The sequence below is a fragment of the Benincasa hispida genome, chromosome 5, assembly GCF_027475165.1.
Source record: "Benincasa hispida cultivar pf3 chromosome 5, pf3_genome.v1.1, whole genome shotgun sequence".
NCBI lineage: Eukaryota > Viridiplantae > Streptophyta > Magnoliopsida > Cucurbitales > Cucurbitaceae > Benincasa > Benincasa hispida.
Genome location: NC_143482.1, coordinates 38,553,868 through 38,578,547, shown reverse-complemented (window position 1 = coordinate 38,578,547; position 24,680 = coordinate 38,553,868). Strand labels below are relative to the sequence as shown.

General features: G+C 34.8%; 2 long non-coding RNA genes across 2 annotated transcripts; both read left to right on the top strand.

Moving 5' to 3' along the window:
• Positions 1-960: 960 nt before the first annotated feature.
• Positions 961-2,189, top strand: LOC150036119 (uncharacterized). Its single transcript, XR_016529682.1, has 3 exons — positions 961-1,376; positions 1,478-1,565; positions 1,952-2,189. It is a non-coding gene; the product is annotated as an uncharacterized LOC150036119 (long non-coding RNA).
• A 1,773-nt stretch (positions 2,190-3,962) lies between these two features.
• Positions 3,963-5,010, top strand: LOC120077524 (uncharacterized). The gene is made up of 3 exons (XR_005481766.2): positions 3,963-4,345; positions 4,456-4,537; positions 4,731-5,010. It is a non-coding gene; the product is annotated as an uncharacterized LOC120077524 (long non-coding RNA).
• The last annotated feature ends 19,670 nt before the right edge of the window (positions 5,011-24,680 follow it).

The following is a 24,680-nucleotide window of genomic DNA, read 5'->3' as shown; positions in this document are numbered from 1 at the left end:
ATGGGTTTTATGTGTAGCTTAGCTTAGCAATTTTAGTAGTTTCTTTACATCTCTCTCTCAATGTCACTCTCTCTCTCTCGCTTTCTTCCGTTCTGTCAACTCTGGTTTTGCTGAAGGTGGTCAAAGAACAAGTCGCAAGCATCATTGATGAAGAAGAAGAATAGTCAACGCCCTGCAAGTTGATTTTTCAACGCCACCAATAAGAAGGAAAAGAGAAAAATAATAAAGAATAAAAGGCTGAAAGTCACGCCTAGAAGAAGAAGGAAAGAGGGAAAAAAAAGAAAAAAAAGGTTGAAGGTCCGTCGGAGAAGAAAAAGAGGAAGGAAAGAGAAAAAAAGAGAAAAGAAATGTTGAAGGTTGCACCAGAGAAGAATAAGGAAAGAAGAAGAAATAAATAAATGGCATATTCTTAACTTCACTCAACCATGATATCAACACATAGTCATTTGACATTTTTCTCAGAAAATGGGTCATTGAACATTTTGGGTCTCCAAAATGGATCAGCGGTCCAAATTTCCCTTCCAAAAACTGAAATGGTAAATATATAAAATCTGGCAAGAGCGTTGAGATGCTAACAATGCAAGTGAGTAGTTTTGTAAAGCGTCAAGTGTGGCAAGATTACGTCATGTTGAAGACGCTCTATCACAGCGTCGAGATGCTTACTCTTGGGGAAAAATTGCATTTGAGGTATTTTTTACGCATCATCAAAGCAATCTCAATCCATTTGCAATTGATTCAATTACGATTAATTTTTATTATGATTGGACCAAATTTATTTTTCGAAACTATAAACATGACCTTAGTTCACTATAAATTTCAATTGCGTGTAGAACTCATCAAAACTTGGAATCTCTCAACTTCAATTCACCTTTTGTCTCCCTAAAAAGATAAAAACAAACCTTGGAACATTGTAGCCTTTTATTTTCTTATATAATGTAAAGAGAATAAATGAGAGCAGGTGAAGAAAAGAGACAGCTACAAAAGTGGATTAGCTTGGCCCATAAACACACAAATTAGAAGTCACCAGATTCTTCACTTTTCCATATATTTCTCATATTTAACTGTTCCCTTCTTCAATACAAACTAGAATTTTTCCTCTCATAAAACTCTGTTCACACATCTTTCTCTCTCTTTTCTTTTTGTCAAAATCATGACCTAATAGTGATAAAAGAAAGAGAGAGAGAATCCCAAAAACTACTTAATACCCACAGAACTCAGAAGGAGAAAAAAAAAATACCATAGTTTCTTGAGCCTTCTCATTAAGTATTGTGATTTAAATACCTTGTTCTTCCTCTTCTTCTCTTGGCAACTAAGTTTGTGTTGGATAGAAGATATGAGTGATCCCAAATATGCCTATCCCTATCCACCTCCTCAAGGTATTTTTCTCACACGTTTCGGCTGTTGAGCTATATTCATGTTAACCTCTTTCTAAGTTTCGTTTGATTTAGTATTTTGGATGTTGTGAATTTAAATGTAGGAGGGTATTATCAAGGGCCGCCCGTGATGGCACCACCGCAATACGCTGCCCCACCGCCCAGAAGACAACCGGGCTTCTTGGAGGGATGGTATGCCAAAAAGCTTGTTCTTTGTTGAAACGGTTTTGGTTTTGAGGGAGTTAGGATGATTAAAAAAAACTAACATCCGTACTGGTTTATCCAAAGTAAAATACGTCTAATTTATGCTAGCGCGATAGAATATAGTTCATTATATAAAGATGAACTATAAAGAATAATGTATGAGCATCTGGACGCTAGGAGTGGTGTCGAGACGCTTCGAGTAGAGCATTCTGCCTTCGATTCGGCTTCTTGACATTCTCCTTTCTCGAGCTGTAACTATATCTAAGTGACAAGATCATAGCGTCTAGACGCTACGAACATTAAACTACATGTTTGCTTTGGCTTCTATGTTTTTTACTGTATGGCTAAGAGAGGGTTTAATTTTGTGTTTGCAGCCTTGCAGCTCTGTGCTGCTGTTGTCTCCTTGATGAGTGTTGCTGTGACCCTTCCATTATCTGTATTACCTAATCTAAGCTTTGATTGCCTTTCTAGCAGTAAATTGGCTTTCTACTTCAGCATGAAGATTCAAGACTTCTTTTTTTTTTACCTTCTTCTTTGGAAGTGGTTTGATTTTGTATAAACTTGGAATGAAGATTGATTGGTGTTTAGAATAAAGCTGTGTTTTGTTGTAAAGTATAGAGTAGTTTATGGCTCATTAACTAACAAATTTAGTCTATAAACTTTAGCATGCATGTTTATTCTAGGTTTTAAACTTTGAATTCCCTTCTCCTACCTGGAAACTGCAGGGAACTCTAGAAGCTAGAAAATGTTCTTATTGATGATTCTTTATTCCGAGAGCATCTAGGGTTCCTCACCTTTTCCCGAGTCCAAAGATACGTTGAGAATCTTCCACATTGGAAAGACGAGAATACCTATAAATCTTTATAAGATAGATGAATTACTCTTCTTGTTACCAATTGATTTTGAGATGAAACTTCATGTTTATCTAAATAAAAGACCACGTCATAAACCGCCATTCCACAATTTCTACGATGTTTCTACTTAAAAATTGATAGGGTTGCACAAACATGATGGGTCTTTAAAAAATTTTTTTATGTTTATTTGTTTTTTTTTTGTTTGTTTCTAGCTATATACTTTTTTCAATAAGCCTTTGTTGAATAGACATATTATGAATCATTCATGGGTTAGATGAACTATACACAATCACAAGTCGAAAGTTTAGATGTAATGATAATTTTTGGTCTAAAGAAAATCAAGATCCTATAGATGCTTTAAAATTGCAATTTATCCTAACATCACATTTTTATGCATAGCCAAGAATGTACTTGAGTTGAAAACTTTTGAGTCCTTAAAATAATGAGATTAAAAGAAAAGGTTGAGATTTGAAAAGATGCATTTATGTTATTTATAGTTTGTAACATTTTTGGCTCGTTCCTTGTAATTTATCCTAACATCATTTATGTGATTTGAAATTGGATTGAACAAGTACAATCAACAAATCAACAATCCATAAAAAAAGATACTAATTGAAATACAAACATTTAGAAAATTAAAGATAAAGAGAAAGGAAGAAATGGCTATCCAGACGATCCGACTTCATCTTCGTTTTCAAATCCCTCTCAACTCTTGATTTTTACCTCCAAGCTTCAAATATAGTGTTTTCTCTCGTCACTCCTATCCAAAAACGTCTTCTCCTTTACGTAAAACCGAAATGGAAAATATATAAAATCTGGGCAAGAGTGTTGAGACACTAAGAACAAGTGAGTAGCTTTGTATAGCATCAAGTGTGTCAAGATTGGATAGCGTCGAAGTTTGAGATGCTCTATGACAACGTCAATGGGGAAAATTTGCACTTGAGGCATTTTGACACTTTGTGAGGTATTTTGACACATCATCAAATGAATTTCATTCCATTTGCGATTAATTTAGTTACTATTGATTTCCATTATGATTGGACCAAATTTTTATCATGGGTGTGAAAATGTGACCTTAATTAATTCAATATAAGTTTCAATTGCGTGTAGAATCCATCAAAACTTCAAATCTCTCTAGAACATTCTAGCCTTTTCTTTTCTTATATAATGTAAAGAGAATAATTGAGAGCAGGTGGAGAAAAGAGGCAACTACGATAGTGGATTAGCTTAGCGCATAATAAATGTTCGGGAAAATCTCCCACTACTGTCGGAGAAAAAACTATAGATTATAAAAATTTCACTATGTGAAAAATTATTATAATTACAAAGAAATCTCTCCACTGTGTGAAAATTTTTTACAAGTACAACGAAATCTCTTCTCGACCCCAATTACAAGAGTACTCTTTCAAACCATCATATATCACTCACGCAATTGAATTAGTATTAAATTGGGATGATGTCAAAACAAAAATCAAACTCCTTTTATAGTATTTGGAGTACATCACTTTCTTGAATCTTTTTGAAGTGGGATAAGTAAACTTCTAGTATTTTGTCATAACCCAACGTATACACACAAAATGAGAAGTCACCAGATGCATCACTTTTTTATTTCTCATATTTAATTGCCCCCTTCTTCTTCAATACAACTAGAATCTTTCCTTTCATAAAGCTCTATTCCCACCTTTTCTTTTGTCAAAAACATGATCAAATAGTGATAAAAGAAAGAGAGAATCCCAAAAACTAATTAATATCCACATGAGGAGAAAAAAGGGTCATAGTTTCTTGAGCCTTCTCATTAAGTATTGTGATTTAAGTACCCCTTCTTCTTCCTCTTCTTCTCCTTGCATTTCAGCTTGTGTTGGATAGAAGATATGAGTAATCACAAACATACCTATCCCTATTCACCTCCTCAAGGTATTTTTTACATATTTATTTATATTTTGATGGTTGAGTTATGTTCAGCTTGATCGCTTTTTGAGTTTTGTTTGATTTAGTAATTTTGGGTGTTGTGAATTTATTTGCAGGAGGGTATTATCAAAGGTTGCCCATGATGGCGCTATCGCCATACCCGCCACCCAAAAGATAATCGGGCTTCTTGGAGGGATGGTATGCCAAAAAGCTTGTTTTTTGTTGACAAAGTATATGTTTGGGAATGATTCTAAAATTGTTAAAATCACTTTTTTGTCATATTGAAAATCACTATGAAAAATACTTCTATTAATTTTTTAACTACATCTTTGCTTTGGCTTCTCTGTTTTTTACTCTAAGGCTAACAAAGGGTTTAATTTTGTGTTTGCAGCCTTGCAGCTCTGTGTTGCTGCTGTCTCCTTGATGAGTGTCGCTGTGACCCTTCCATTATCTGTATTACCTGAACTAAGCTTTAATTGTGCCCTTATAGCTGTAAACTGGCTTTTTACTACAACATGCAGATTCATGACTTTTATTTTCTTCTTTTGGAGTGGTTTGATTTTGTGTAAGATTGGAAAGAAGATTGTTTGGTATCTAGAACAAAGTTGTGTTATGTTGTAAAGTATTGACCTTACCCATTTGATAGTAACTTTAAGGGTCCACTTTAAAAAGTTTAGTCTTTAAACTTTAAGATTGCTGTGTTAATTCAAGTCTTAAATTTTAAATTCCCTTTTCTGGGATTGGAAAACCTACAAATTCTAGAAACTACGAAACCATCTTGTTAATGATTCTTTACTCCAAAGATATTTAGGGTTCTTACCACCATTTATGGATGACATGTCAATGACGCATGCATGTAGTGAAAGAGTTATACTTCCACCACCAACACAATTTGGACTATCATCTAGAGTGCCTTGGTATTTATACCCTCAAGGCAAAGCTAAATTTACCCATGTGGGACAAAGCTCTTCCACTCCCCTAAAATTTTTCTATAGGTCTAAGCCTAAAAGTCATTTCCAACAATCCCCCACAAATGACTGTTACAGAAAAGTTAACAAGTAAACACCACAAAAGATTATTTTGAAAAAACTGTTCCAAGCAATTAAAGGAGATCAAACTTAAACATCAATATCTAATGATTTGAATTGATGCATAGTAAAGTAGGGCAACAACCTTGTTAGAGTAAGTGAGTTACCTCTTGAACTTTTAATAACACTGGTTGAGACCCTCACAACACGTTTTACTCCTAGTCCTTTTCTCGATTATGCGATATAGAGTGTGCTTATTATGGCCATACACATAAACCTCGGGTCACTGTGAAAGCTTTAGAAAGAGACCTTTAAACTCTTTCATAGAAGGCGGTCACATCTTCACTGTCACGTTAGATGCTTCATCAAGTTTGTTAGAGACAAACCACTCAAACTGAGCTATGAAGACTTCATCATCTAGTCTATGTTAGGACCATCTTCATTAATTCTTTCAAAGACAAATCACTCAAATACTAAGCTATGAAGATTTCATCATTATCCATCAAGTCCACGTCAGGACCACCCAAAGAAAGGGTTATGGATCATTAAAAGGTTTTAGTATTATTCGTCAAGTCCATCTTAGGACCACCCACATAACGGACTATGGACCATCAAGTCTATCACAACAGACCACCCAAACAAAGGGCTACGGACCATCGAGTCTATCGCAATAGACCATCCAGAAAAAGGGCTATGGAACCCTATGGGGGTTTAAGCCCCATGTTATTGATGATTCTATAATTATTTTCCTTGTTAGGCCTTTGGTCAAAGTATCGGCCAAATTTTTCTCAGACTTCACATATTCCATGGAAATAACTTCTCCCTTTAGCAATTGTTTCACAGCTCCATGTTTAAGACGTATATGTCTTCTTTTGCCATTATATACATTATTCTTGGGAATACCTATGGCAGTCTATGAATTACAGTGCACAAAGACTAGTACTGATGCCCCTCACAATGGTACATCCCCTAGTGGGCTTCTAAGCCATTCAACCTCCTATCCGGCTAGTTCTAGAACAATAAATTCAAATTCCATAATGGATCTAGCTATGCAAGCCTGTTTTGTAGACTTCCACAATATTGCTCCTCTTCGAAGTAAGAATATATATCCACTTATAGATCTGACCTCGTCATTACTAGATACCCAGTTTTCATCACAAAAACCTTCTAATACAGTAGGGAATTTGTTAAAATGCAAATAGTAGTTCATGGTGCCCTTAAGATATATTACCACACGAAAAAGTACACTCCAATGATCCTTATCAAGATTATGTGTATATCTACTCAATCTACTCACAGCATATGTAATAACAGGTCTAGTATAGTTTATTAGAAACATAACACTACCTGTGATCTTTGCATATTCAGACTGAGATACACTATCTCCTTTATTTTTCTTAAGACTTACAATAGCATCATATGGAGTTCTTATAGGAGAATCATCAAAACAGTCAAATTTTTAGTAATTTTTCAATGTAGTGGGATTGACACAAAGAAAAATCATTTTCAGTTTTTCTTATCTTAACATCAAGTAATACGTCAGCTTCCCTTAAATTTTTCATTACGAAATGTGGCGATAATAACAATTTGGTATTACGTATCGTCTCTATGTTTGTTTCAAAGATGAGCATATCATCAACATACAAACATATAATCACACACTCAGCTTCAAATAACTTTGAATAAACACACATATTAGAGGAGTTTACCTTAAACCCATTGTTTATCAAAGTATCATTGAATTTTTCATACTATTGTTTGGGAGCTTGTTTAAGACCATAAAGAGATTTTTTTTCTTCAGTTTATATACTTTGTTTTCCTAAATGGAAACTGAAAAGCCTTCAGGCTGTACCATATAGATTTCTTCTTCTAGATCACCATTGAGAAATGTTGTTTTTACATCTATTTGGTGAAATAAAAGTTCATGGGTAGTAGCTAGTGCAATCAAGGCTTTGATAGTAGTTATTTTTGTTATAGGGGAATATGTGTTAATATAGTCAATACCTTGTTTTTGTGTATATCCTACCACTACCAATCTAGCCTTGTATCTTTCAATTGAACCATCTGACCTCGTTTTCCCCTTAAAAATCCACTTGCACTTAATAGGTTTACTTCCTGTTGAAAAATCTACTAAGTTCCAAGTTTGGTTCATGATTAGAGAATCCAGTTCATTCTTAATGGCTTCCTTCCATAAGCTAGAGTCTACAAAACTTAAGGCTTATTGGTGAGTTTTAGGATCCTCATCTATTAGATACATATATGCAAATTGACAATCAATATCATTTGGCCTCTCAACTAAAAAAGTAGTTTAAAAATCAGGACCAAAATTTTTCTTAGTTCTTTGTTTCTTACTTCTTCCAAGTTTTATATCATGCACTCTGTCCGTAGTACTAACATCTACAATTTCAGACATACTACCAAAAGTTATATTATTTCTTGTTTCATGCATAGTATTAGATGAGGAAGGCATGGAAACAAATGCATTCTCACAATTAGATGTTCTAATAGATTTGGTGTTTCCCTTTTTTAATGGAAAAACATGCCCAAAATTTTTTTCACCCATATATTCACATGTGGATCTATCATTCAAGCACATAAATCTATAGCAACACTATATTGAGCATAACCAATAAACATACAATCAAAAGTTTTAGATCCTATTGTAGGTTTCTTGAATGCAGGATGTGGTACCTTAGCCAAACATCCCCATACCCTCAGGTAAGAGAGATTAGGTGCATATCCTTTCTGAAGTATGTAAGGTGTCTTATTCAGTTTCTTATGAGGTACTCTATTAAGAATAAAACAGGAAGAAAGCATAGTTTCTCCTAACATGTTATCAGACAATCCATAACTAAACAACATAACATTCATAATCTCCTTAAGAGTTCTATTTTTACGTTATGCTATATCATTTTGTAGTGGTGAATAAGATGCAGTAAATTCATGAATAATGTCATTTAATTCACAAAATTTTTTAAGTGTATTATCATTCTATTCACCACCTCTATCTGACCTTAACATTTTAATCTTCTTATCTAATTGATTCTCTATTTATGCTTTATGTTTAAAAAACATACTAATGGCGTCATCTTTTGTCTTTAAAAGATAGATTTTAGTATATCTAGAAAAATCATCAACAAAAGAAATATAGTAATTTTTCCCACCTCTACTTGTGGTGTTTTTTAAATTAGCTAAATCAGAGTGAATCAGTTCTAGTAATTCTGTACTTCTAGATGTGACAGGTTTAAATGGTTTCTTGATAAACTTTGTTTCTACACAAGCAGGACATTTACTAGTTTCATGTGTTTCTAATGCATTAATCAATTTCAAATCCTTAAGTTTTTTAACCAATGCAATATTCACATGACCTAGTCTACCATGCAACATATCAAGAGACTCGACTATGTAAGTGAAAATAGAAGCACTTGCATTCATCATATTTGCAATAAGGACAGTTTTCAAAACAAAAAGACCATCAACAAGATATCCCTTACCAACAAAGTCTCCATTTTTTGTGAGGAAAACCTTGTTAGCTTCTAGGATAACCTTAAGCCCAACCCAATTCAATAGACTCCCAGATACCAAGTTCCTACGTAAAAAAGGTACATACAATACATTACTTAGGGATAAAGTTTTTCCATAGGTTAATTTTAAAAGAACCTTCCATTTTCCAAGCACTCAAGCTATGGTAGACTTACCCATGAATACACATTCTTCATCAATAGTGTCCTTATATTCATAGAAGAGCTCTCGATTTGAGCTAAAATGTCTCGAAGCTCCAGTGTCAAGTATCCAGTCAATTTTGTTTTCCACCAAGTTTACTTCCACAACAACGTCGATTATGTCAACTTGTTCAGTAAGATTAGCTTGTGGTGTGGGTTGTTGATTTGGTCTTCCTTCCCTTTGACCGCATTGGTATGATTTATGCCCAGGTTTCTCGTAGACATAGCAAATCAATTTTTTCTTTTCAATCTTCTAACGAGAAATTTTGTGATGTCCATTCTTTTGAGAGGAATTATTCTTTCCAGATTTCTTCTTATGATTTTTGAATATGTATTTGTTAATAGCAGAAGATTCAACCAAGTTAGCATTAACTGAATTTAGATTTCCAGAAATTAGCATCTTTTAGCCTATTGGCTTCTTCCGTGTGCATGTGATTGATCAGTTTCTGGAGTGTCAGATCCTTCTTTGTGTTTCAGATGATTTCTGTGGTCGCTCCAAGATTGGGGAAATTTCTCAAGCAGTACATTTTCATGGAGAACATCACACATTTTCATGCCCACGATCAGAATATTGGCTACCAAATTTTCATATTCATGTATTTGCTCCACTACTGGTTTCTCGTCCGTCATATGAAATTGTAGCCATTTATCGACGACGTACTTCTTGCGACCTGCATCATCTCCTCCCTATTGGACTCCAACATATTCCAAATTACCTTGCTGACTTTTGGACCACGAATAGATCGAACATCGAATCTATCATATGATTCAGCATATGACCACAGATTGTTTTGTTGTCTTTCTCGTACTTATCAGGATCAATCGTAGAGGACTGCTTTGATTGATCAGAAACATCAAAAGTTATTGGGAGGATTCTGGATCAGAGATAGTGGTCACCTTCTTGGTATCAGTAGGCTCTTCTGTGGTGAGGATATAATCAATCTTCAACTACTCGAAAAAAAAAAAGTCAATAATTTTTTATACCAACGGCGATAGTTCACTCCATCTAATGGCTCGAGCTTGGACAAATTGGGGAAAACCTTACCATTCCTGATCAATATCTGGCTAATTGCTTTTAGATTATTAGAACAGATGTCACGAAGAGTTGTTGCATCATGGAGAAACCATTGCCTTGAAAGTAATTATGGCTCGACCTCGATGCTAATCGCTATGTCGGTTGCTCCCCAAAATTAACATAACCTTTAAATTCAGGCGTGCACTCGGCAGAAAATGGACTAGAATCAATGAAAAGGTTGTTCAAAATAGAAGAAGAAAATGAATGGTTAAGAAGAACATTGTAGTAAATGAACGGTCGAATGAATGTTGATACGTTGTAGTGTAAGTCATAGGCACTACGATGCCTAAGTCAAGAAAGTTGAAGGTTCAAATTAAACTAACTAAAAGTCCAAAACTTACTTTTCTTAAGTCAATCTCTCCTTGTCTTATTTGTAGGCTTCGACCCACCTTTTCCTATTCCTTATCTAACGAGGATTTCTAATTCGACAGGTTACGTGTGGATCTCTCTCGTGTCAAGGGTGACTGGCCCAACATCCTTGCCAGACCTTTTAGGTGTAGCTATGTTGGGCTTTGGCCTTTGGGCTTACATAAGGGGCTCTGCCTCACTTACCAGGCCCAATTTTTTCTTGGACCCACTCTTTCATTCTTCTCTTGCACTCCTTTGAGTGTTTTACCCTTGATTCCATAATCCACACATAACAAAAAAAATCTAGCAATATGCAACAATTTCCTAAATATGCAATCTACTCATAAAAATAACTAAATAAAAGAAATTTAAAGAGTAAACAGAAATAGGTGACATCATAAATAATTTTTTGGTAGATTCAGAAATTCCTTATCAACCTTAACACCCCTTCATTCGAGTATTTTACTAAAACGATTTTCTTACGTGTGAGAACCAAACCGGTCTCACTTTTTTTATCGGTTCAAGAGTCTACCAATACTTTATAGGTTAAAGACTCGATATATATTATTCTTTTTAACATGTCAATCTTTTTAAATGGATCAAACTTCTACCATTTCTTTTACTGGTTCAAAATTAAATCACCCACTCAACTACAAGGTGTACCCACATCTTGTTGGGTTTTATGTCCTAAAACTCGTAGATAGTAAATTTTATTAATTGACTGTCATTAATAAAGAGTTATAGATGTTAATTCAATAAATGTTATTATTTATGTTGATTGTCTATTTTGACTTAATAACCCTAAAATCAATAAACTAACATCCAAGGCTGCTTCATGAGTCTTGAACTGTATGTGGAGACATACGAGGATCAATGTTCAAGATACAGCCTGAAGGGTCTATAGTATAGAGATAAAGTTTAGTACGTTATCCTCGTAACACTATGGATACGACTCACTTTGTATTTGAAATAAACATAATTATCCAACGCATTCGTGTAGTTGACATGCGAGTGAGAGTATCTTATGCGATGAGTTTGCATAAAACTGGACCATGAAATAGTAACCATTAGATGTAACACTGTTAACTAGTTAGGTTCCTTTTTCAATAGGATGACCTAGGCAACTTAGTCTTAATCCTTAGTATATTATGAACTCCTGCTCATGAAGGATTGTTCTTTGATTTGTATGGGTGAGGGTGGTCAGTTCGCCAACCCAATATGCCTACCATTTTGGGGAAAGACCGAATGGGGAGCTAGGAACATAATAATACAAGATGAAATTCATTCTTTCCCGTCTTAAGGGTAAGTAGATGAGTGTTCCCTTAAGTGGTGTCTTTAGGACTTGAACAAAGGGTCCTACCCTCTCATTGGCCCTAAAAGAGTTTTTGTTTATTGGTTGGACCATAAACAAATTGTTCATTAGATGAGCATTGGTACTTAAAAAGTCAGAGGTAACCCAAAGGTAAAATGATAATTTGACCCAATTGGAGTTACAAACACTCGTAAAAGATTAACTAGCTATTATCGGTCTATATCTATGGACACAGAAATATATCTGTAGTGAAAAGAGTACAGTTGTAGGTCTTTAGTGGAGTGTGCCCACAATTAACGGATTTTGATTAACTTAGTTAATGAGTTTAGCCAATTAATCTCATATCGTTGGAGCTTCTGATCTACAGGTCCACCAGGTCCCCTTGTTAGCTCATTAGAGAATATTTAAGAGGGATGATTTGAATTATTCAAATTAATTTGAAGAAACCATATATTAATGTGATTAATGTATAATTGATTATGGATATGATCTATAATTCGAACTAAATTGGAAAGTAATATTTGAATAAGATTTAATTAATTAATTCAAGAAAATTAAATTCAAAAAAATTAATTAATAGAGAGATATTGCACATATACATATGATGTTTATGATAATTAAATATATATACATTAAATTAGATTTAATGTATAAATAGTTACTTAGTTAATGTGCAAATTAAATTAAATAAACGTTAATTAATTAATTAATTGTGGGAGGTATTTTCCAACAAAAGCAAGTGTCGCATGATCATCGTCTTGTGATTGAAAGTTTGTGACAAGTGGGTATCAGAGCTTAGTAAGCTCCTTGGTTGGAAGGATTGCAATAATAATATTGACATCAAAGTAATCGACTACGCATGTCAACCGATTTAGTGCGATTGAAGAACTGTTGATGTACTTGAAGAACATGCTTAATGGGCCTAAGATATTATCATGAACACATAGCTAAACTCATCATAACTAAGCCTAACAAAACAAAAGGGTACTAGTTACACTTTTTAATGACTATCCAAAAGGTTCTACTTACCCTTTCTATGCATAAGTATAATTGCCCCTCACGACACTAATGAAGACACCTTTTAGAGCTTTTATTCACTTGTAAAGCTTATCACTTTTCTTTCAAACTAAACTATAATTATGTGCTATTTGTGCCCAATATACACATCAACGTACAAGTTGCCTTCACTCTTCTAAATCACTTTTAAGCTTCAATTGTTTTTTAACAATGTACAAGAGGTATGTGGAATCATTAGGTGCACCTAAATACCTCAACTAAGTTGACATATTTTTAGTGCTTTTATCATACTCCAACTATAACTTATTAAAAAGATCTTTAAGAAGAATTGTACACATAGGTCTACCCTTGGAAACCACTTACAATTTTTTTAAACAATCCAAATAACTCCATGGCCCAACCGTGGAGTTAAGACACTTTAATCAAAAGTAAAAAGGGAAATTTGATCAAATAGCATATTTTTAGAGATCGACTTGAAAAATGGAAAAAAAAAAAAAAAGATATATATCTAAAACTGTCAGAATTATGGTAAATCATGTTTTCTTCACATGGTGCAAAATAGAGTTTTCCAAAAATGGCCAACAACAGAATCCTTCACCCATATTTGGTGAAATTTTGTTACATTATATCTTTGTTTAAAAAAAAAGTTTTTTTTTACTAGAAAACCTTTCTTTTATCTAAATCTATATATATTTTGGTTTTCAAAAATCATGTTGTTGAATTAAAAATTTTGGCTAATCACAAGTTGCCACGATATCATAACGAAAGCCCAACCCCATTGAAGAAATTATAAATTGGATCAGGTCGAGTAATTAAAGTTGCTCGAGCCCAACCCAATCCAAGCTGAGGGTGAATACTCGGGTCAAATTAATGTCTAGGCTCAAGCCCAATATTTGGGCCCAACAACAACTGGGCCCAAGCCTATATAAAGGCCCATGAGAAATCTCTATAAATAGAGGTCTTACCTCTTATTTTAGAGAGGGAAGGTTGAAAGAATTGAAGGCAAAGCTCTCTAAAGATCTGAAATTCTGAAGATTGAAGCTCTGAAGATCCAAAGAATATAACTCCTCTTAAGCTCTGAAGACTAAAGCTCTGAAACTCTGAAGCTCTGAAGCACTTAAAATCTGAAGAATATAACTCTCCTAAAGTTTTAAGGTCGATCCTTCAGGAAGATCAACAAGGTCAAAGGTCGATCATCCAAGAAGATCAACAAGCACAAAGTCTGATCCTCCAAGAAAATCAACAAACCAGAAACTGACTCAAACTAATCAACAAGCCTAAAGACCGATCCTCCAAGAAGATTAAGAAGCCCAAAGGCCAATCCTCCAAGAAGATCATCAAGTCCAAAGGTCGATCCTCCAAGAAGATCAACGAGGCCAAAGACCGATCCTCCAAGAAGATCATCAAGTCCAAAGGTTGATCCTCCAAGAAGATCAATAAGCCCAAAGGTCAATCATTCAGGAAGATTAACGAGCCCAAAGATTAAATTTTATTTATTTATTTATTAAATTTTTTTTTTTTAGAGAAAGCATCAAAGGATTATGTATTAGAGATTGTATTCTCTATACTAAAGAAATTAATACAAATACGAAGTTCAAACTCTACGAATTAAGTTTCTCTAGAAAACTCATGCGAACAAATTGGCATGTCCAGTAGGACATCTGTTGGGATTGGTGACCTAAATCTCTCTTGTATTCTCGTAGTTTGTAAACATTGTATAAACAAATTGTTATTAATAAAATAATTATTATTTTATGAGCACATACTCAATCCAATGAACTAACCTAGGTTATCTTATGTAACTTAAACATGTATGTAGAGACATACAGGTGGATCATGTTTAAATAATAACTTAAATGGTTTGTAGTAGATAGATAAGGCTGGGTACCTTATCTTGACGACACTACGGATACGACCCACTTTGTAGATGTTACAAGTGTTGTAAAGTACCACAAATGATCTGATCTTGATCATTCATGTGGAGACATGTAAGCGGGGGTATCCCATACAAAGAGTTTGTATAAGACTGGACCACGAAATGACTAGTCTCATTATATAACATCGTTAATAGTAGAGACTTGTATTTCACTAGGATGACCATAGGTGACATGACTTGAATCCTGAGTGAGTTGTGAACTCCTGCCCATGAAGGCGATCCTTTGATTTACATGAGTGAGACTGGTCAGATCCTCGACTCAATATGCCTACCATTTTGGGGATTCGTCTAGTTAAGGAGCTAGGAACACAGCTACACAAGATGAAATTCATTCATTCTCTGATGTTAGGGTAAGTAGATAAATTATTCCCTTAAGGGCTAATTCCGGAGCTTGAACAATGTGGCAACACCCTCTCTTGGCCCAAGAGAGATTTGGTCATAGTTGAACTATGACTTAATGTTCATTAGAGGGATCAGTGGTACTTAAGGAGTTAGATGTAACTACAAGGGAAAAACGATAATTTTGGCCCAATTGTACTTATGAGCAATTTGTGAATGGTCATCACACTGTTGACTAGTTATATCCAATGGGCATAAAAATATATCTGTAGTGCGAAGAGTGTAGCTATCGATCTTTAGTGGAGTGACCGACAGTTAATGGATGTTGGGTAGTTTAATTAAAAAGTTTAATTAATTATCCAAGTACTATTGGAGCTTCAAACTACAGGTCCATAAGGTCCCCTCTGTAGCTCAACAGAGATTATTGAGAATTAATTTTGGATTAATTTGAATTGTTCAAATTAAATTGAGAGAATTAATTATATATGATATAATTACTATAATGTATTCGATACATTATAAATAAAGGTTACTTTAAGAGGAATTAAATATTTGAATATGAATTAAATACTAATTATATGGATGAATTTCATATAATTAAATTTAATATATATATAATTTATGTTAAATACCATAAATGGTAGAGAGGAATTAAATATTTGAATATGATTTAGATATTAATTATATGGATGAGATTCATATAATTGAATTTAGTATAAATGTGATTTACATTAAATACCATACATTGTTGATAGAAAATAAAACTATAGGTTATATTATATTTGATACAATATAAAAACTACAGATTATGTGTTATATATATATATATATATATATATACAATTGTTAATTAAATTAAATTAATTTTAATTTTAATTTAATTAAAGTGAGGGAGTTACAACTCTCTCCCCTTGATTCTCTCAACCAGAACGTGAGGATGAGGGCAATTCATTTTTTATCTTCTTCCTCAACTCCTTAATGGTTAGAAAGATTCCCCTAGTAATTGGCAATCACATAGACAAAAAAGTATTCTTCTTTCTCCTCTCAAATCTCTCCCTCTCTTCCAAAATCTAAGAGCCCGTAACTCCTGAATTCTCAATCCTAAGAGAATACCGAGGGTTCTCAAGTGGTGGTGGCCATTTAGGTTGATGTATTTTTAGAGAACGAGATCCAGGACAAAGGGTTCATGATCCGAATCGAGGGAATTTGTAAAAATCATTTGGCTTCAAGGGTAAGCATTGTTTCTTCCCTAATTTACTTTTTTACACATGTTGTAATTTTAATTCTATGTAATGCATATTTTTCTTATTCTGTAAAATTGGAATTCTGTGAAAAAATAAAAATTGGGACAATCATTTTCTGCTGCGAGCCTTCACCGATTCTTTCAACATCTATTCCTCTCATCTCTTTCTCAACAATCAAAGCAAGCAATGGCATCCAAGAAAGCTGCATCCAGAACTATTACTGCAAGCGACAAATACATTGGACCTGCCACTCACAGTTGATGAAATCTTCTAATGGCGAATTCGTCATCAAAGAAAATCTCTTATTTGATAACTCTTTTTTGACTAATCAAGGAAAGAATCATACTTTGATGTGATGTCTGTCATGATGGCTGATGTAGCGTCTTGAATCAAACATGACAGAGATGGAGAGAAAAATAGATCTCTTAATGAAAGTTGTTGAGGAGCAATCATGAAATCACCATCTTAAGAGATCAAATGCATGCTCGAAAAACTGTCGAGAAAAGTCAAACTCCAATAGCCAAAACCAATGAAAAAAGAAAGACTGTCTTGTAGGGAAACTAGCCACATTAATTCATCTTTATCGCTCCCTATCAGTTCAACAGCTACAGGATATCATCACAAACTCCATAAGACCTCAGTAAGGAGGACCATTGCAAACTTCTTTTATATACTGTAAGTGGCACACCAAGAGAATCAACAAACTAAGAATTCCAGTTGGGTACTAATCTCCAAAGTTCTTGCAGTTCAGCAAAAAGGGTAATCCAAAGAAATATATTGCTCATTATGTTGAAACATGCAAAAATGCAGGAACCAAAGGAGACTTGCTAGTCAAGTTGTTCGTCTGATCCTTGAAAGGAAACGCTTTCAATTGGGACACTAATCTAAAGCCCGAGGTGATTGGCAGTTAGGACCAGATGGAAAAAGAGTTCCTGAATCACTTTTACAGTACAAAACGTACTGTTAACATGATAGAGCTGCAAACGCTAAGCAGCAAAAAGGAAAACCAGTCATCGACGACATCAATCGATGGAGGGCTTTGAGTCTTGACTGTAAAGTCTGACTCACAAAACTATATGTAGTGGAGATGTGCACCCAAGGCATGCATTAGAAACTACTCTACATTCTGCAAGGGATAAAGCCTCGTACATTCAAAAAGTTGGTGACTCGTGCCCATGACATAGAGCTGAGCATCGCCAACAGGGGAACTAAGGACTTTATGGTTCCTGAAGTAAGGAAAGATAAGATTGAAACCAACGGCACTGAAAAAATCACGAATAATGCTACAAAAGAAGTCATGGTCGTTCATGCTACCCCACTGAAATTTTCCTCCAAAGGAAAAGAAACAAGATTTGAAAGAAGCGTGATGGCGATGAGAAGCATCACCTAATACTTAAAGAAAGACAGGAGAAGGTTTACTTATTCCCTAATTATAATGTTGCAGACATGCTAGAGCAACTGCTAAAGAAGCAACTTATCCAGCCTTAGAATGATGATGAAGACAATAATAATAAAAAAATTTGAAGTGAAGCTTCTTTAACCGAGATTCAAATGGAATATTACTGATAACATCAAAAATGTGCTATTTTTCTCTTCTTAATTCTACATCTTAGTATGTTTAATGTGTTTATTTGATTATTTTGTAGGTATTAAGCATCTTAGAGGTAGAATTAGTCGTTACAAGCTATTCGAGATTAATTTGGAGTAATTAGGAGCTAATTTGAGCAATTGGACTTTAAAAAACGTGAACGGACAAAAACACCCCTGGACGGAGTGTCGCACAACACTACAAGGCAGTAGTTACTCGTTGTTGGAGAGAAAAATAGCGTTGCAACGCTAGTTACAGTGTTGTAACGCTGCAACGACTGCTATATAACATCATTTTTTGATATAGAGTAGGGGAACTGACCCCCAATCGGCTTCTACACCGATTTTCTCCTCTTCTCACCTCTCCACTTGTATTTTTCTCCCTTTTTCTCCCCATCTCATGTAACTAATGGAACAATGCCAGGATTTATCTTTTCCATCTCCATGGGAAGGTAAGTTCTAGCTATTTTATATTTTAGGGATTTTGGAACAATGTAGTTTTTGGGAGTTTTGTTTGAATGTAATGTTTTTGTTCTTGTTTATGGGTTTCAATCTGAATTTTGTGTTTTATGAATTTCATGATTTTATTATTGATTGACAACCAATGATTTTGTTGTGTGATTCTAATGCTTGGAGATTGGCTTGTAATATGTGACATGAAATTATAGGTTAATCCCATTGGAAGTAATAGGTTAGTTATGTTTGCGATTCATTAGGCTTGAGATATATTGCCTAAAAAGAATAGTATTGCTCCTATCAACCTAGAGAGAAATCGTATTGAATGTTTGATTAGACGTTGGAAGTCAAACACTCATCCTAGCATTATCCCTAGAACTTAATGTGATTCGTTAATTTGTATAGAGCGGATTCGTTTTCTATACATGTTGATTAATTAGGTAATTAAGACCATTGATTGGGACTCCAATCAATTGGGCTAGGCATAATCAAGAAACTAAAATTGCATTTAAACAACTGGATGAACAAGAATTACATTGGTCAAATCCAATTCCCCTAAGCTATGTCATTTCCTTTAATTGCATTTCTATCTTTTATTTTCTCGCATTTTATTTTCATGCACTTTCAATTATCAATCCACACCAAACCCCCTATTTATCACTTTAACTGAAAAGATGCTTCCCTGAGGTTCGATCCCGGACTTATCGCGTGTATTACCAATTAGTATAAGTAGTTCGTTTGGTGATTTATAAATTTTATTTGTGTAGCAAGGGTTTACGGGCAATGGTAAACTCGACCTTACCAAATTGGCGGTGCTGTCGAGAAAGCCAATTAGTTCTTCTTAGTTAGTTTCTAGTTAAAGTTTCTTTTGCTTTGATTTGTTTTCTTTTTGTGTCAGTTAAGCATGATAAGATTTTCAAATCAATCTTGGACATCTGAAAGTCAAGTTGCAAATTTTAATGACGATGTAAGTGGCCTTCACCACGAGCTTTCCGAGTTGACTTCTTTGGTTGGCCAATTGGTTAAAAGAAGACCGCAACAAGTAGAGGTATACAAAAGTTGCCTATTCAAGGGGTATCCCACGTTAGTATGCCTGAGGTTGCAGTGGATGCCAACACTATTTGGATTTGTAGGGGGTATTATGGTCCTTGGGACTATGAGCCTCACCATTCCTGGTGGAGGGGTGTCCTTTAACCATGGATACTCAGGATGGCAACAGAGCTTTGGCGGCCAAGAATTTACAACACCACACCAGTCGACTCGTGCTCAGTCTTCAAGGTTAGGTAAGTTTTTAGAGGTGTTGGTTATAGAGCTTGCTAACGGAGCTTTTAGGTTTGAGCAGAACAAACTCCGTAGGTAGCAAGAGTTCGAGCACATCCAGTAGGAGAGTCTTCGCCCTGAGGCCGAGGGTAGGACTGACTTGCAGAGTCTGAGTGACCTTGTTGCTCAGTTTGCAACTTTAGTTGGGAGGCCGAAGGAGCCGTTGTCAGACTATTTCTTTGATTTTCTATGGGCCTAGAGGCATGAGGTAGTCCATGTCGACACGGTAGAGTAGCAGGAACCACTTCCTAGAGATTCGTGTCTAGATATGACATTGTAGTTCTCAATTTATGAACTTGCTAATAGTACTCTTCAGTCTCAACAGGATCTCCAAGCTCAGTTGTAAGGATTGCTCACCCATGTTGCCCAGCTAACTAGGGCCATGCAGAGACTGGAGAATGCATCAGAGCAGTCCATCATCTGTACCTCAGAGGCTGAGTTCCTTGCGAAGTGTTACTACTCTAGTGATGATGAGGACGTCACTCCATGTTTTCTAGTTTGTGAGGTTAAAGAGAATTTAGAGCCTAAATCCGATGAGATCCAAGTGATAGAGTTAAAGGTCAAAAGACCTCACCCTGTTCTGACTCCTGGTATTTCATATATATTCGAGTTTTGTTTCCATAGTGCTCACGAGTCTGTTGAGTCTTTTGTTTGTTTCGACACTTTAGATTCATTTGAGTCTTTTGATTCATTCTTTTTACCTTTTTTTCCCATATACTAAGAAGCCCAAATTCGATCTATCTGGTTCTCTTCAGAAGATGAGAAGCCTTATAGCCTTATCGGGCTATATTGACTCAACCAAGAAAGAACCAGAGAAATACGAGAATTTCTTTGTACCTTGACAGGGGACAGGTCAGTCGAGCAATCGACGTTAAAAAAATTTTCTTCCTGGTGGGAGCCAGTGAAAAATTTACCATTTTCTAGTTAACTTCTTGTTTTTCTTTTGTAGGATCTCCTCTGTCCTAAAGAAGAAGAAGATCAATTTAACGCATCCCTTTTATCACCATCCCATGTGCAGAAACGTCATCAGGGGAGGTTTTCTGTTCCCTTGACCTTTTTTTTATTGGGCTTAGATTAGAGATACATTGGGGACAATGTATCATTTTAAGTTGGGGGTGGGGTATGTTGTGATTGTTGGGGTCCTTAAGCATTGTTCTCGGACGATATTTGTGTGCTTAATTTGCTTGCTTTCTCTCTTGCTTGGTTTGTTATGGTGAGTAGTTAATGACACACCCTTTTTGTGATTAGGTTTGCATGAAACTATATTTAAAGAGATGATCATGATTTTTAGCCCATTTTAAAAATTGTTCTTATCTTTCATGCATCTTTAAGTCCCTTGTCCAACGAAGTTAGGTCTTACGTGCTTAGAATTGTATTATTGGGCTTATATTTTTGTTGTCACCTTGAAAGGCCTAGGTGATATGTGTTAAGTGACTGAAAGCCCAACCTAGTAATGCATGCCTAAGTTTTTGCCAAACTCTTGTTATGTATTGTAAAAGCCAAGTGTAGAGTATGTAAAAAGTAGTTTGTAAAAGGCAGAGTGTGTTGTATAGTAAAAACAAATTTATATGTTATTTTTGAAGGGGATTACTCCTCTTTCTTAGGTTATGATTAACCTAAGGCGGCTATGACACCCATAGTTTCCCTCGGAACTAAAGTACCCCGAGGAATGAGTAAGCTTTGGCACCTTGTTAGGAGACATTGCTTGTAGTTGGATGATTTGCATGACACCCGTATGAGCAAGCCAAAACGAAGATGATGTGTCTAGATAAGGCTTCCTCTTTTGTGTAAAGTAAAAATAATAATAATAATAATAATAATAATAATAATAATAATAATAATAATAATAATAAAATAATAAAATAATAAAAAAAAAAAAAAAAAAGCTTGGTTTCCTTAAGTGTGTTATTACAAAGTTGTGTCTAGGAAGCTTGGCTCTTGAACCTTCGAGCCAGTGTAGGGCGAAAATGAAATGAGGGTCCTATAAAACCGTTCCGAGTTTTGCGAGCTTAATTAGTAGGACTTTTGACTCACTCATGCATGAAAAGTTTAGAATCATTTTTAAATGTGCTTCATTGATTGATTATAATCTGATTGCATTTTTTTTTTTTTGGCAAATCTCATCCTTATATACTATTGAGACTAGAGTAACGACCTATGTGATTAAGCAAGCATAATATTTTTTCTGTGTGAATGTGTGATTCTACCTTGCTCAAGGACGATCAAGAATTAAGTGTTGGTGTTTATATCTTAAATCTCGCAGGGTCCTATAGTTTGTAAACATTATTGAACAAACTCATTATCTTTGTAACTTAAACATGTATGTAGAGACATACGGGTGGATCACGTTTAAGTGATAACCTAAATGGTTTGTAGTAGATGGATAAGGTTGGGTACCTTATCCTGGTGACATTACGAGTATGACCCGCTTTATAGGTGTTACAATTGTTATAAAGTGCTACAAATGATCTTAACCTGATCATTCATGTATATGAAGGAAATCGGACATAAGGATTTCCATGAGCAGCGGAAGGATTGTTCCAAATTTCATTCGTATATGAACATTAACAATTACAATCAAGAAACAGAAAAAAACTGGTCGTGCATACAACGAAATTACAGCATGCTTTACATAAGATCAAGGGATAGAATTATACATACCTTTGAAGACTCATCTTCAACACCCTTGATCACGAATGCTCGAATAGACTCCAAGACTGCAACACACGAATGCTCGAATAGACTCCAAGGCTGCAACACACAAACGCTCGAACTCAGCAATCTCCAAAATCACGAACAATCAACAACCACCACACGAACACCACAAACTCAACGAACGGCCTCCAAATAACCTCAAACTATGTCGAGTTGAGTACGACACCACCACAATGGCTACCTTAGTATTTTCGGTGTGAGAATCCAAAAGTGTGGGCTCTGTGTGGACTTGGTTAGAGGAAGAGATTGGAGGAAGAACAATCGTGTAAACGATTGAGCAAGTAAGAGATAACAAAGTCTATCGTATAGACGATGCCCAATCGTTTAGAAGAAGCTCCACAATCATTTAGCAAAAGCTCTACGATCGTTTAGCTATCAGCCAGCTGAGTGAACTACGTGTAGTGTCACTCCACGATCGTCTAATCTCTCTTAAGCTATCATTTAGTGAATCCCATTCACATGACAACTACCGTGAGTCTTTCCAAGAATAGAAAATCTCACAACTACTCTAAATTTAGGAAAACGTTTTTCCTTTTATTTCACGGTTACCATAAAACCACCAATAACCTCCCACTCAATTAGTAATTAGAGAAAAAAAGATAATTATCCAATAATTAATATTATTATAAATATATATAATAACCAACTTACCATACTATATTTATAACATATAGTTTTAATATTTCATCTCATGAAACATATAAATCATAGTTCTTATTCTTATTTCATGGTACTTAATGTAAATTTCATTTACATTAATCTTCCACTTGATGTATCTCATACATCACACTGATCATATCATATATAATTGAATTACCTCTTGTCAATTTGAACATTTCAAATCAACACTAAGAACTGATTCTCAACTTGAATCCATTGAGCTACTAAGGGGATCTTATGAACCTGTAGCTCGAAGCTCCAACGGTATGTGAATAACTAACTAAACTCTTTAGACATAGGATCCACCATCCGTTAACTGTCGAGCACTCCACTAAAGATCGATGTTGAACTCTCCTTATTACAAATATATTATGTGTCCATATCAACCAATCAACAGTACGATAACCCTTCACAGATCGCTCGTAAGTACAGCTGAGCCAATGACCGTTATGCCCCTATAGTTACATCTAACTCCTTAAGTACCACTGATCCCTCTAATAAACATAAGTCATAGTTCTAGTATGACTGAGTTCTCTCTCCCAAAGAGAAGTTTTGGCCACTATGTTCAAGCCCTGGAATTAGCCCTTAAGGGAGCAATCTATCTACTTACCTTTGCTTCGGGGAAGGAGTGAGTTCCATCTTATGTAACTGAGTTCCCAGCTTCTAAATTGAAAATCAGTTTTTTGATTAATTTGAATTGTTCAAATTAGTAGAGGGATTTAATTATATATGATATAATTAAGTTTTTTCAATTATATGTGATATAATTATTATAATGTATTTTATACATTATAGCTTAATGAGAGGAAATAAATATTTGAATAAGATCAACCATAGATTCTATGAATTGGATTCATAGTTGTTAAAATTTAATATAAATATGATTTATATTAAATATCATATAAGAAAGAAAAGAAACTATACTTTATATTGTATGTGATATAATATTAAAACTATAGTTAGTTATCATATTTATATTTATATTAATTACTATTTTAATAATAAGGGAGGGAGTTACAACTCCCTTCCCCTTCTTTTCTCTCCATCCACATAAGTGAGTGGTGGTTATATTTGGCATATAGAAAAAGAAAAGGTTTCTTTTTTCTTTGTTGGAAGTTGATTGTTGAGATAGTGAGAAAAAAACAGAGGTGTTATGTGTGAGTGAATTGGATTTTGTTGGTAAACAATTTCAATTCATTTTTCCTCTCCACAAAATTCCCTCAAATCCAAAATAATCAAAGCCCATCACTCTTGGGTTTTCACCCTAAGAATACCGAAGAAACCATTGTGGTCATGTTCGAACTTGTTTGAGGTTTTTCATGGAGAAAGTTTTCAAGAGGTTCATGTGTTATTCAAAGGAATTCTTGAAGAAAGATCTTCAAAGATGAGGTTTCTAAAACCCTTTTATTAGCATGCTGTAATTTATAAATAAATGCATATCTTGTATCTTGTTTACTGTAAAATTTACATTCAAAGAAAAATAGATTTTGGTTGATCTTGCTTCCGCTCAAGGTTCTCTTCTCTAAGAGTTCCTTCATTAAGTTGGGGGTGTTTGATAGAACAAAAAATGTGTTATTTTCCT